This window comes from Cupressus sempervirens, chromosome 6 (assembly GCF_028749045.1).
Source record: "Cupressus sempervirens isolate cs-2001-9-10 chromosome 6, ASM2874904v1, whole genome shotgun sequence".
Classification (NCBI taxonomy): domain Eukaryota; kingdom Viridiplantae; phylum Streptophyta; class Pinopsida; order Cupressales; family Cupressaceae; genus Cupressus; species Cupressus sempervirens.
In genome coordinates this window covers 484,247,554-484,260,183 of record NC_143123.1, presented here as the reverse complement: position 1 = coordinate 484,260,183, position 12,630 = coordinate 484,247,554, and positions in this window count along the sequence as shown.

The following is a 12,630-nucleotide window of genomic DNA, read 5'->3' as shown; positions in this document are numbered from 1 at the left end:
ACATAGAATAACCAAACCTTTCTGGTTGCTTTCTTTCTCTCATGGATCTGCTCAAGGGCTAAGGTTGAGGTTGTTCTTCTTCTTCTTCTAAACTATCAAAGCTGCTAGAGCTCTCCTCATCATTAGACCCAACATAATCTCTCTATTCAGTCTTCTTAGGGGTAGGAGGTAACTGAACAACATCTTTTTCCTTTTCTTTTTCATCAAGTTGTAGCACAACAGGAGAAGATGTTAGCTCTCTAAAAATAACATTTCTACTATACAACACCTTACTAGTCACAGGATCCCAAAGCTTGTATCCTTTCACACCAACACTGTACTCGATGAAAATACATTTAACAACTTTATTTTCCAACTTAGATCTTTTCTCCTTTGGAACATGTCCATAAGCTTCACAACCAAAAACACGAAGATGTCTAATTGAAGGCTTCTTACTAGACCACACGTCCATGGGTGTCTTACCAACAAGGGCTGATGTAGGAGGTCTGTTAACTAGATAGCAAGGAGTGGACATAGCTTCGGCCCAAAACCTTTGTTCTAAACTAGCTCCACTAAGCATACTCCTAGCCTTCTCCATCAATGTCCTGTTCATTCTCTCTACAACTCTATTTTTCTATGGGGTATAAGGAGTTGTCTTATGCCTCTTAAAACTTTGTTCTTTATAGAAATATTCAAACTCTGCTGAGCAAAACTCACCACCATTGTCAGTTCTCACACACTTAATCTTCTTACTAGTCTGATTCTCTAAAAGGGCTTTAAATTCCTTAAATCGACTAAAGACTTGTGTCATACTTTTAAGGAAATAAATCCATGTCCTTCTACTATAATCATCTATGAAAGATAAAAAAAATAAAGACTTGGAGATTGAAGGAACTTTTACAGGACCAAATACATTAGAATGAATAAGATCCAAAACATCAGAAGATTTTTGAGAACTAGAGTAAAACTGAACATGATTTTGTTTACCATAGACATAGTGTTCACAGAAGTCAAACTTGAGATTGCAATCATTTAACCCCTCAATGATATTTTTATTTTTTAGAGTTCTGAGACCCTTTTCACCAATGTGACCAAATCTCAAATGCCACAACATTGTCTTTTATGCAGGAAGCTTTCCTTCCAAAGTGTTTGCATTGCCATTGAAACCAATATCCATAGAATTCTTCACTGCTCATTCAGATGGTGAGGATGAAGAACTATTACATAGAGGAATACATGCATCTAGCTGAAATAAGGTACCTCTCCTAGTACCCCTAGCAAGCACTAACGATCCTCTCATCATCTTGCATCCTTCTTTCTAAAAAAAAACTTGCACACCTACATTGTTTAACATACTTACAGATAATAGGTTTCGTGCCAAACCTAGAATGTGCATAACTCCATTGATTCCCTTTACTCGTCCATCAGGAAATTTGATAGTGACCCTTTCATGTCCAACTATCTTTAGGTGAGAATCATCACCCAAGTACACCTTTCCACCATCGAGCTTTTCATATTTTGAGAACCAGTTTTGATGAGAGGTCATGTGAAAAGATGCACCCAAGTCAACCAACCACACATCATTGGATGCATGGGCTGCCAAAGCTACGATAAATGCATCACCATCTTCTTGAGATCTTTCTGAAGCTGAATCTTAACCTTTCTTCTTCTTCTTCGACACTTTGCAATCTTTACGAAAGTGCCTAAGTTTATCACAGTTCCAGCATTTTTCCTTGGACTTATTGGAAGTCTTTGACTTCCCATAGGATTTCGATCTACCCTTATTTTTAGACTTATTGTCATTTTTCTTCCCTCTTTCTGTGGATCTCCCACAAATAGCAAGGGCTTCTTTTTCTGAAACAGAAGCCTTTCTCTACATCTCCTCTGATAGCAGTGAAGACACCACATCATCCATTTTGAAAATGACTAATGTGCTTTCGAGAGCCATCACAAGATGGTCCCATGAATCTGGTAAAGAACACAAAAGTGTGTAGCAACGATCCTCCTCCTCTAACTTGACACTAGGTGATGTCAACTATGCAGCCAATAGATTAAATGCATTTAAATGATCTATTAAGGATCCACCTTCCTCCATTCACAAAGAATGCAACTTCTTCCTCAAGAACAACTTGTTAACCAAAGATTTGGCCTGATAAACGGCCCCAAGTCTTTCCCACAAACAATATGAGGTTCTCTCATCTAGAACATTCAGAAGGACTATATTGGTTAAACAGAGTCTTATGAGACCCTTAGCTTTATGGTCTTTGATATCCCAATCTACTTGAGTTATAGTTGTTGGTCTTGTAGCATTTGAAGTCAGTTCCCATAGGTCATGATCTTCCAACATGTCTTCCATCTTGAGTTTCCACAACTCAAAATTAGTGCCATTAAATTTCTCCACCTCCATTCTTCCATATGATGAACTCGCCATCTCAATCTACAAATAAGATTTAGGATACTCTGCACAAGACTCCCACTCAACATGAGATTAGCTCAAAAAACCCTACCCAACAACTAGGATCAAAAGTTGATCAGGCTCTGATACCACTTGTAAGGAGACTCAGGTACGAAAACAACTTCCTACACTAATCTCTTAAGGAAAGTATGGTGCAAATCATATTAAAATCTTCTACATTTATAGATTCAATATCATGTAAACAACAATATTGCAACCAACCATGCATACAAAAAATAGATAGAGAAAGAAACACATGACACAAAGATTTTCCGGTGGGGGAAAACCTTTTGGTAAAACAACCCCACCCCTCCAAAACTTGCACAATGTATTATCTTCAACACAAGGTTACAATACACTTGCAATGCAAGTTTAATAGAAACAATAGAAGACTCTAGCAGCACCTTAGTACCTGCACACTCTCCTCTTCCTCTCTCTTACATTTACAACATGCAATACTACTTTTATGAACATCTTAGGACCCAACAAAATGCCCACAAAGCAGTTGGGCATTTTTCATGGCTCAACCACAAAGAACCATGTACCATGCCACATGTACATGAAATACCAAGAAAAGAGCGTCCATCCCTTGAATAGGAAATGCTAGCTTGTCATAGAATCTGCCAAAACTAGCAGTCACAAGAGAAGTGTAAAGGAATCCATCATACCAACTTATTTTTGGCATATTCTCTTACACACACCAACCACTCATTATTGGGCACCCAAATAGGCCCCATTTCATAATATTCTCTTACACCTCTCATAGCTCATTCCTTAAATAGCTCTTAGGCATCATAGGAATCTGTCATAACCATTTCAGCCATGATCTCCTTCACACACTTCAAGATATCGACACATGTAAGTGATCAACATGCCAACTAGACATGTACACTCACATTTACATATTATTTGCAAACATACATTTTACAAAACAAATAATAAGAATAGGAATTATCCAAGGTTGAGACACCTTATTCCTAACAATTAGTAGTTTAAAATGTTTTGGATGATTCTCCTATTCAAATAGAGCCCCAAAACATAGAAACACATAAAGTTGAGTTTGTCAAAGAGACATTGCAAGAGAATCTAGAAATGGGTAATCCAATTCCTACTACTATTCCAAAAGAAGCACCCAACAATGAGCAACCTACCATGCCATCAGTTTCTGAATATTCCAATTTCTCCCTTATAACTTATAAATCTTCTTGGTATAGCCAATATTTTGAACAAGTTTCCAGAAAATAAAAGATGAAATCTAAAACTTGATAATGCTCATCATCAACAATTCAGTCAATATTGTTTGGTCTATATAATCATTTTATTTTTTAGAAATTCTTGTAGAAACAAGAGATAGACTAGATGCAAAAGGCAATATTTGACAAAGCTAAAGAAATTAAATAATTAAAAGAGCAACTAGAAAAGCAGAAGCAACAAATGAATAAGGCTTTGAAGCTAGTTGATTAGGCTATAGCCTGTAGACCACCCCCAAGAGTGTATGCTATATGTTTAAAAGAACAATTTATGTTGTTCCAATTGATGATGACAATAAGAAACATTTATTGTGATTTTAGGAATGCTCAAGAATTTTATAATTTTTATCAAACTTTTCCTTCATGGAAAAAGAACTTGTTGTGTGAGCTCTATTTACATAATTTCATAATTCCACAAGAAACAGAGTGGAATCCCTTGCTCTACATAGGGGATGTTCATTTAAGAGCTCTAATATCATGGATACATAATGAAACCAATTATGATAGACAATTGGATGCTTATAGAGAACTCAAAAAATCTAAGCCACTGCCACTTTAGGCTAAATCCCATAAGCCTTATGACCTCTTGAGGTATTGGTTCAAATTAACTTGTGGAAGGCCAAAATGGGAAATCAGAGAGAAAGTGTTTGAAGAAAGGGAAAAATTTTATAGAGAGTATCAGATGCTTCCTAATTTGACACAATAGAGAGCAATTGCAGGGATTAGAAATAGGTGGAGTCAATTTCCAGAATCTTTCAGGAAGTCTAAACCACACAACCCTATTAATTTTGAGGAAGCTATGAATAGAATGCCTAAATACATGTAATTGGGAAGGAAAATAAGGAAAGAGTTATGGACGCCACTAACCTTCCAACCTCATACCCTTCTCTAGCCCATGAATGAAATTAGTTCTACCAAGTTAGATCCATTAATTGAAGAACACTTGGGTGAGCATTGGAGATGATCAAGAGGATACTTCTACACCTTCATAAGTGGGAAACAAGGAAAGACAATAGTGGGAGATTGTAGAACAATGGAAAAGAAGTACAATGCTTGAGGACAAGCATTAACATAGTGGGGGGTAGATGCTGAGACAAATTAATGTCTCAAATTTGATATAGTTTTTATATAGTCTGAACTTACTCTTTGAGCCACGAAAAACATTTCCAAATACTTGTTTTAAATGTTTTATGTTCAATGCAGCCACAACCTATTAAACCTATGGATAATGGATATGTCATACTTTGCCTAATATTATATATAAAGTGCAATATTTCATATAAATGTTTTAAGCTATGTTTTAATATTTCAATGAGAGTAGAAATGTTGTTGTATATATTCCAATGTTTCTAAGTTTCAAGAAAAGAGAAAGTGTTGCAAAGAGTGGCAAACACTGCATTACAAAAGGAGTAATGAAGACTGGTCATGGCATAAGAAGTGCAGATCAATTTTGGTTGATAAGATGCATCTATGAAAGGAGTTATTCTAGAGAGCTTACTTGATTACATTATCTTTGGGCCATTATTTTGTTACTCAATCAAAGTTCTAAAGTCATGGTTGACATCCTTCCCTTTTTCTACTGACGATGTTTTCTTACGAGTTTTATGTTATGTTTTTTTGTAATAATTTCCAATCCTCTATATATATAGAAATTTAGAGTTAATGAGGTTGATTCAAAGATTTTGAAGTTGTTTCCTCTCATCCTTACAAATTGTTCAGTCATGTAACAAAAGTAGAATTATAATGAGAAAGTGATTTTGGATTATCTATTGTGTTCTTAGTTAGTTGAAGCCAACCAAGGGGGCACACTTGGGAGGTGGAATAGATTTAGGTAGAGTAGATTTGTTTCTTTTAATATCCTATTTAAGATAGATTCATTGTATTAATCCTGCAGCATAGTTACTATGAAATTTCCTCCAACACTTGTGGAAAATTGAACCATAGTGAACATTTGAATTGTTAACTAGTTTAGAATTTACTTTTCTATAATTTCTATAGTTATCTATTGATAATCCAAGTATGCTTATTATTCTACATCAGTCATATAAGTTCCTTTCATGTATTTTACTTTCTTGTAGGATAGGTGTTAGGACTCTTTAAGGAACTTGGTGCATATACCATGCTGACTCATTTCAAGTCCTACATCCCTGGGTTGACTATTCAAATGTATATTCATAGTAGAATGGATAGTTCTCAAGATGGATACAGTACCCCTTATTAGAGGAATAGTAGTGTGATTATATTGATCTATTATGGAAACCTGCAATAGGGTAACCTATGAACGCTTTCGATGTATTTCATGACTACATATGTCCCTAGGGGTCCTAGGTGTTGGTAGTAGGCCAACATCCCTCACAGGATTCGTAACATGGCTTAACTATCTCTTGTGGTTCTATAAGACTATTGGTTGTAGGTCAATATTTTGGTGTAATGACAACCTTGTCCTTTCTAACAATTGGTATCAGAGCTTGGTCATAGGTTTGAATCCTACTCGCCACAATGAGTAATGCTAGGAGGGGGATTGTTGGTAGTGGGTTAATTTCCCTTGTAGGATTCATGACATGGCTTAATTACCTATATTGGTTCTATAAGACTATTAGTTGTATTGGGCATTAACAGGTCGATCTTTTGGTATAATGACAACCCTATCCTTTCTAACACCAGGAGTCATAGGGACCTATTTCATTTGATGGAATGGGTTGAAAGGGGTCATTGGTTATCCTATGACCCCTTTCAACACATTTCATGACAACATATGTCCTGAGGGGTCCCAGGACCCCTAGGGAACAATTTGGTTTGTTCAAATGCATCAAAAGGGGTCATAGGATAACTTGATATTTTATTTTATGACAAAATATGTGTCTAGGGGTCCTAGGACCCCTAGGGACCTCTTTGGTTTGAATGAATGCAATGAAAGGGGTTAGAAGATAACCTATTTAAACCCTTTCAACATATTTCATGACAACATATGTCCCTAGGGACCTATTTGGTTTGATCGAATGGTTTGAAAGGGTTGATAGGATAATCTGTGACCCCTTTCAACACATTTCATGACATCATATGTCACTAGGGTTCCTAGGACCCATAGCAAGCTATTTGGTTCATTGGAATGCATCAAAAGGGGTCATAGGATAACCTATGACCCCTTTTAATGAATTTCATGACAAGATATGTCCCTAGTGGTCCTAGGATCCCTAACGACCTATTTGGTTCAATTGAATGGGTTGAGAGAGGCCCTTTTGATATATTTCATGACAATATTATATTTAATAATAATACAATACTATATATTTTAATATAATAATAATATATTACTAGATTATATAACAATATTAATCTCATAGATAACTATATTATATATTTAATAATAATAATCATAATCATATATATTAACAATAGTTAATAATAGTAATGCCCACACTTTCCAAATTTTTCTTTCCCTCCAATATTTGGGCTATGAATGTTTGAAACAATTTTGGCCACCACTTTTTAGGTTCCCAATCTAGTATCAAGTACCCTATTAGGCTAGGTATTTGCCAAACCTATTTGGTCAACTCGAAAAACATGTTTGAGACAGGTTTCATTGACATTTAGACTTTGAGTAGCCATCTAGCAATATTATTTTCATCAAAATTCAATGAAACAAAAAGGATTTTTTATAACACTCTCAAGATTCCATCGATATAATTGCTGTCAAATTCTGAGTTTGATAAGTATTTATTAGTTAATTTTTAATTAAGATGTCTATAAAGCGCTAATTGACATACTAATTGAAAAATAGCAATAACTTTCAAATGATATAACATTTTTGAAATCCAAAAGTTGTGTCACATTTTATACTTCACCTAGTATAAGAAAAAAAAAAAATTTAATTTGGTAAAGTTTTTAATTAGTTACTGTGGTTAGACATAGGATTTTTTTATTCTAGAAAAGTTATTTTAGAAAATTCATATTTAGTTATTTATTTAGAATAAAAATACTCAAAAATATGTGTCACATCTAGCCATGAGTCTACTTTTTAAATCTATAATTATACTAAAAAATATTATCATTTGATTTCGATTAAGGTGGTCAGACATACGCCTACTTTTTATTTTTGCCTTGAAATTTTTTAGTACTACATTCAAATCCAAAATTTTGACAGATCAAATTATTTTTTCTCCAAATAAGGCCTAGTAGTTTAGAAATTCCATTCAATTTCCTACAAATTATTTTCTTACAACTTGTTGATATAAATCTCATAACTACTTTAAAATTACATGTTAAGTTAACATAACCCTAATTTGTTGGGTTTTCACTCCTAGTTAAGGCCATAGTTTGGTTGACCATGGTCCTGCACATAGCCAACTACAAATGATAACCTTTATTAACCAACTATCTAACACTCAACAAATTATACTTTAATCCATCAACAAAATAAACATAATCAGTGTTAGTCTTTCCATCAAGAGCAATAGATCATATCCCTATGATGTGATAGGCTACATTGTTACCAACTCTAACAATTCCTCCATCATGATTTATGAACTTAACAAACATGTTCATGTCACTAGTCATGTGATGTGAACATCCACTATCTATAATCCAATCAAATTACTTTTCAACTTTTGAAACTATGGCCTTCCCTTCTCTAATTTGTTTTTCAATATTTTCTTCTTTTATAGCCACAAATCCTAATGCATAATCACTTTCAATATAAACTCTTTCCTTAGATTCATCATCTTCATTTAAATACAAACAATCTCTAGGTCTTCAAGGTTTAAAATTTCTCTTATACATTTTCTCTCTTTTAGGACACTTAGAAGGAAAATGACCAAATTCATTACAAGTCTAACATTTAAATTTTTTCTTATCATTTGGTTCTCTTCTCATAGGGTTATTCCTTCTTCAATATTCCTATCTTCTTTAGATTTGGATCTATTGTTGCTAGCATATTATCCATTTGTGCTTGTACTTCTCATAAAATAGGGGTGAACACTCAATGCACTCAAAGTCGTCTTTGCTCTAGTCAATTCTCTAGATTGCACAAACTTGATTCTACTACTTCTAGTCTTCCAAGAAAAGTTTCCTTGGTGAACTTCTCAATGCAGGGTATTAGAAGTTCAATCATCTATGCTACTTGCTTGAATGGTAGAGTTCAGATTCTTAAAATTTTCCATACAATCTCATCTTCCTCTTTAGATCCTTCACAAGACTTTATTCCTACAACAATCTTAGATATTCTACTGGAATATAGCTTCTAAGTGATTCATCTTCCATTATTTTAGCATCTTGAAAAAAACATATCTAAGTCTATAGTCATACTCTCTTAGCATCCTTATCTCCTTCAAAAGTAGATTCTGAAGCTTTCCAAGTCTTATGAGATGTCTCTAGAGATTTTACCTAGCTATATTCATTTTTGGGAAGAGATGACAATAATTCTTCTTTGACTCTCATGTTGCACATAAAAAAATCTCTTTTAGCTTCACTATATTCCTCAAACTTTCTTTCCTCCATAATAGCATCATTAGTCTTTGTAAAAATCCAATATCTATGACCCATACATAGCAAATGAATCTTCATCTTTTTCTTCTAGTTGTCATAGTTAGCTCCATCAATTTAGGATTGTCTTTTTTGAGGTGACTTGTCATTGATCTCCCAAAGTTGTTAAGATTTATCTTCAAGGACCTAATACTCTAATATAAATTGTTAACAAGTAAAGTCCACCAATATAACTAAGAGGGGGCAAGGGTGTGAATCAATTATATAACTATTATAATATTTATCAACCTTATTAATCCTTATGCATGTGACCAATATAGTCAACAACCATAATAAGATACTCATACACAATAATACCATATATGTTAACTATGGAAACCATTGATTAGAGGGAAAACACTAGTGGGGATGGTACCCACAAAATGATGTACTAATTTATATGTTTCTTGTTAGAGGATGGACCCTAGACATAGGATTAAATAAATACATTCAGTACATATCAATCCTTGTTAGGAGATTCCAACACTATTAGGAGTTGTGTCAACCCTAGTTACAAGTTGTAGAAGGAAGATGGACTCACTCTCCAAACATCTTTAGGGGTAAGATCACTAAACTCACTATCCAACTGATCTCCATATTATTCCTTGTAGAATAATAGAAATGAATTATACTTTTACTTCCTCTTCCTCTATCCTATCAACTAGACTACTCTTCTTCTACTGATCTTAATATTAGATCACCAATTTGGCATCCAATAATCCCTTGGATTACTTACTCACATTTTACATATTACACTTAAATTCTATACACCACAAAAAGGAAAACAACCTTCCTTTATACAATATCCTTAAAATAATTCCTTAAGTCAGCCTTGAGGCTTTCCCAATTAACTATAAGAGGATCACATTAAGATAATTAATTATTTTACAACAACACAAAATGGTCAACTCATAGTCTTTATAATTTCTCACATGTGCAACCTCAAGCCTTACGCAATCACTAACACCATCACTAGATTATCTAGTATCACTATCTAAATTCACATGTCACTATTCTATCTCTATTAGGAGATACAACCCAAACATAAAAAAAAATGCTTCTAAGTAAGGTACATTGTCTCCTTACAGTTCTCTATGAATAAACCATATCTTTTGCATATATTTGACTTTCCTAATGCGTAGTTAACCATGTCATCAAGACATAGTGTATAATATGTCCTTAACCACTCTTCACCTAATCTTCAATACTTTGGTTATATGACCTCATTATTTGTCTTCTACTCTTCCAGTCTTCATAGAAACACTGCTATGTTGACATCAATCAAAAATGCAGTCATGAATGCAACATGTTAATCATACTAAAAATCCCCCACATGCTCTAGCAATGATTAAGATACTCCTCCAAAGGTATACCATCAGCATTCATGCTAACAATTCTAACCTAAGATTTTAGAATATCCAAAAATATTTTGTTGAACTTATATTTCATTGGTCAAGAAATAGCTTTTTTAAATATAGAAATTGAAAAAATATCAAAAAAAATAAAAATCCTGTTACAAAAAAAAAAGTTCTTTAGAAATTCAAAATAAAAATAAAATGACTACTTAACATTAGAAATATTGTTTAATATCCCTAAATGCACCATTCTCAAGAGAAAAAAGATGATTTAAAATGCAATGAAAACATAAGTCTCCACTTACAAAGGCTAGACTAATTAATGTTAGTAGCTTTGCACAATTTATATAATGATTTCTTTTATTATTAGTTTTGAACTTGTTTATGCATAAATTTTTGAGACAAATTTTTGGATCACACTCTATTAACTATCCTCAAGACATAAGAGAGTTCAAGGATGAAAAATATCCTTGAGCTCTTTTACATCTTGTTGATGGTTCATAGAGTATGACTTGAAATGTTGATTCTAAAATTTGTACACAATGAATATTCAAAAAATAAGAAATAGATAGATAGATGTTTATGTTAACATTATATTAAGTATTTAGAAATTGTTTGAGCTCAAATTTAGGTCTGACAACATGGTTCACTAGTATAATAAACTTTTGAAATGGATTTTGAATTGGTTTGTTGAAAATATTTGTGTGTGTTTTTATATATGAATGTAACTATATTTTTATGTGTGGAGAGAGAAGGGAAATTCATTGACATTGAGATGTAATAAAATATTGAGGGTGGAATTAACTCTTTCTCTATCTCACTTCTACTAGCACTTTGATGAGTTAGGATGATTAGGACATATTAATGAAAAAGAATAATTTGGAAGTTTTAAGTGAAATGATATGTAAGATAAAATAATTCATATAAATAAAGCATAATATTAGAGAAAAATATTTTAATGTATTAGTAACATAAGAGATATAAATGTGGATCAACCACTATGCTCTACAATGTCACTACCACAAACACACACACGAGTTGAGAACAAAAGGTACATGTAAGAAACTCATGTGGTGCACTTTTATCCTATATGGATAAAATATGAAAGAAAAGGCACTGAATCAAGACATTAAAAAACATAAGATAACTAAAATCATATCTATAGTAGTGAGTAGAACATGTGTTTATAGTAAAGAAATGTCTAAAAATAAAGGATGGTTGGAAACAATGTCATCACACTAGAAAAGGTTAATAAAGATGGTTAGTTTCTCCAATTTCACTTCATTTTTGTATGAAACTTGCATGGATCAAAAAATTTAAAAAAATTGAGTAGCTTGTTTTGAGACTTAACCAATTGAAGTCCATATTTTGGTGTTTCCCCATCCATAGAAGATAGATCAATGAGATAAATGGTGATAGATAACTCCAAGATAATAAACAATGATAATAAAAATAAAATTATTACATGACTAAAACAAATAAAATATTATATAATGAGAAAAAAAACAAGAATTGAACTAGAAACTCCTCTTCAAAGCTATAAAGCTAGAGCTTGATGGATTCAATGCAATGTAACATTCGTGATGAAATAAATATTTTGTAACAAACAAGAAGTCTATATGATATATTTCATAAGATAATAATGATTTCAAGGGTGTTTTAAAGAAAAAATGACGGTGTCCAAGAAATGAAGTGAGACAAAATGAGTTTCAAACTAATATTTTAAGTTTTCTAGATAATTTTGTGATGTAATCTAGTATCAAGGAGTTCCAAGAAATTTTGCATCACCCAAAAATATTTACTTCCATGTTCGTGTATATTAAGTTCCATTTGAGAAGATTTTTTTAGAAAATAGTCCAGTGGGTCATAATCTCAAGGGATCCTTATGGTATGATTTAGATGTGATAGAGATCCTATGTCTACCTTCATAGCTCAATCTAATATTTCTAGGATAGAAAGTTATCATATGATTGGTCTAGTACAATATTCAGTTTGCTCTTCTAGTAGCCAAGATGGTAATATTCATCTTGTGGTGGAGATTTACATTATACATTTCCTAATAGTGCATTAT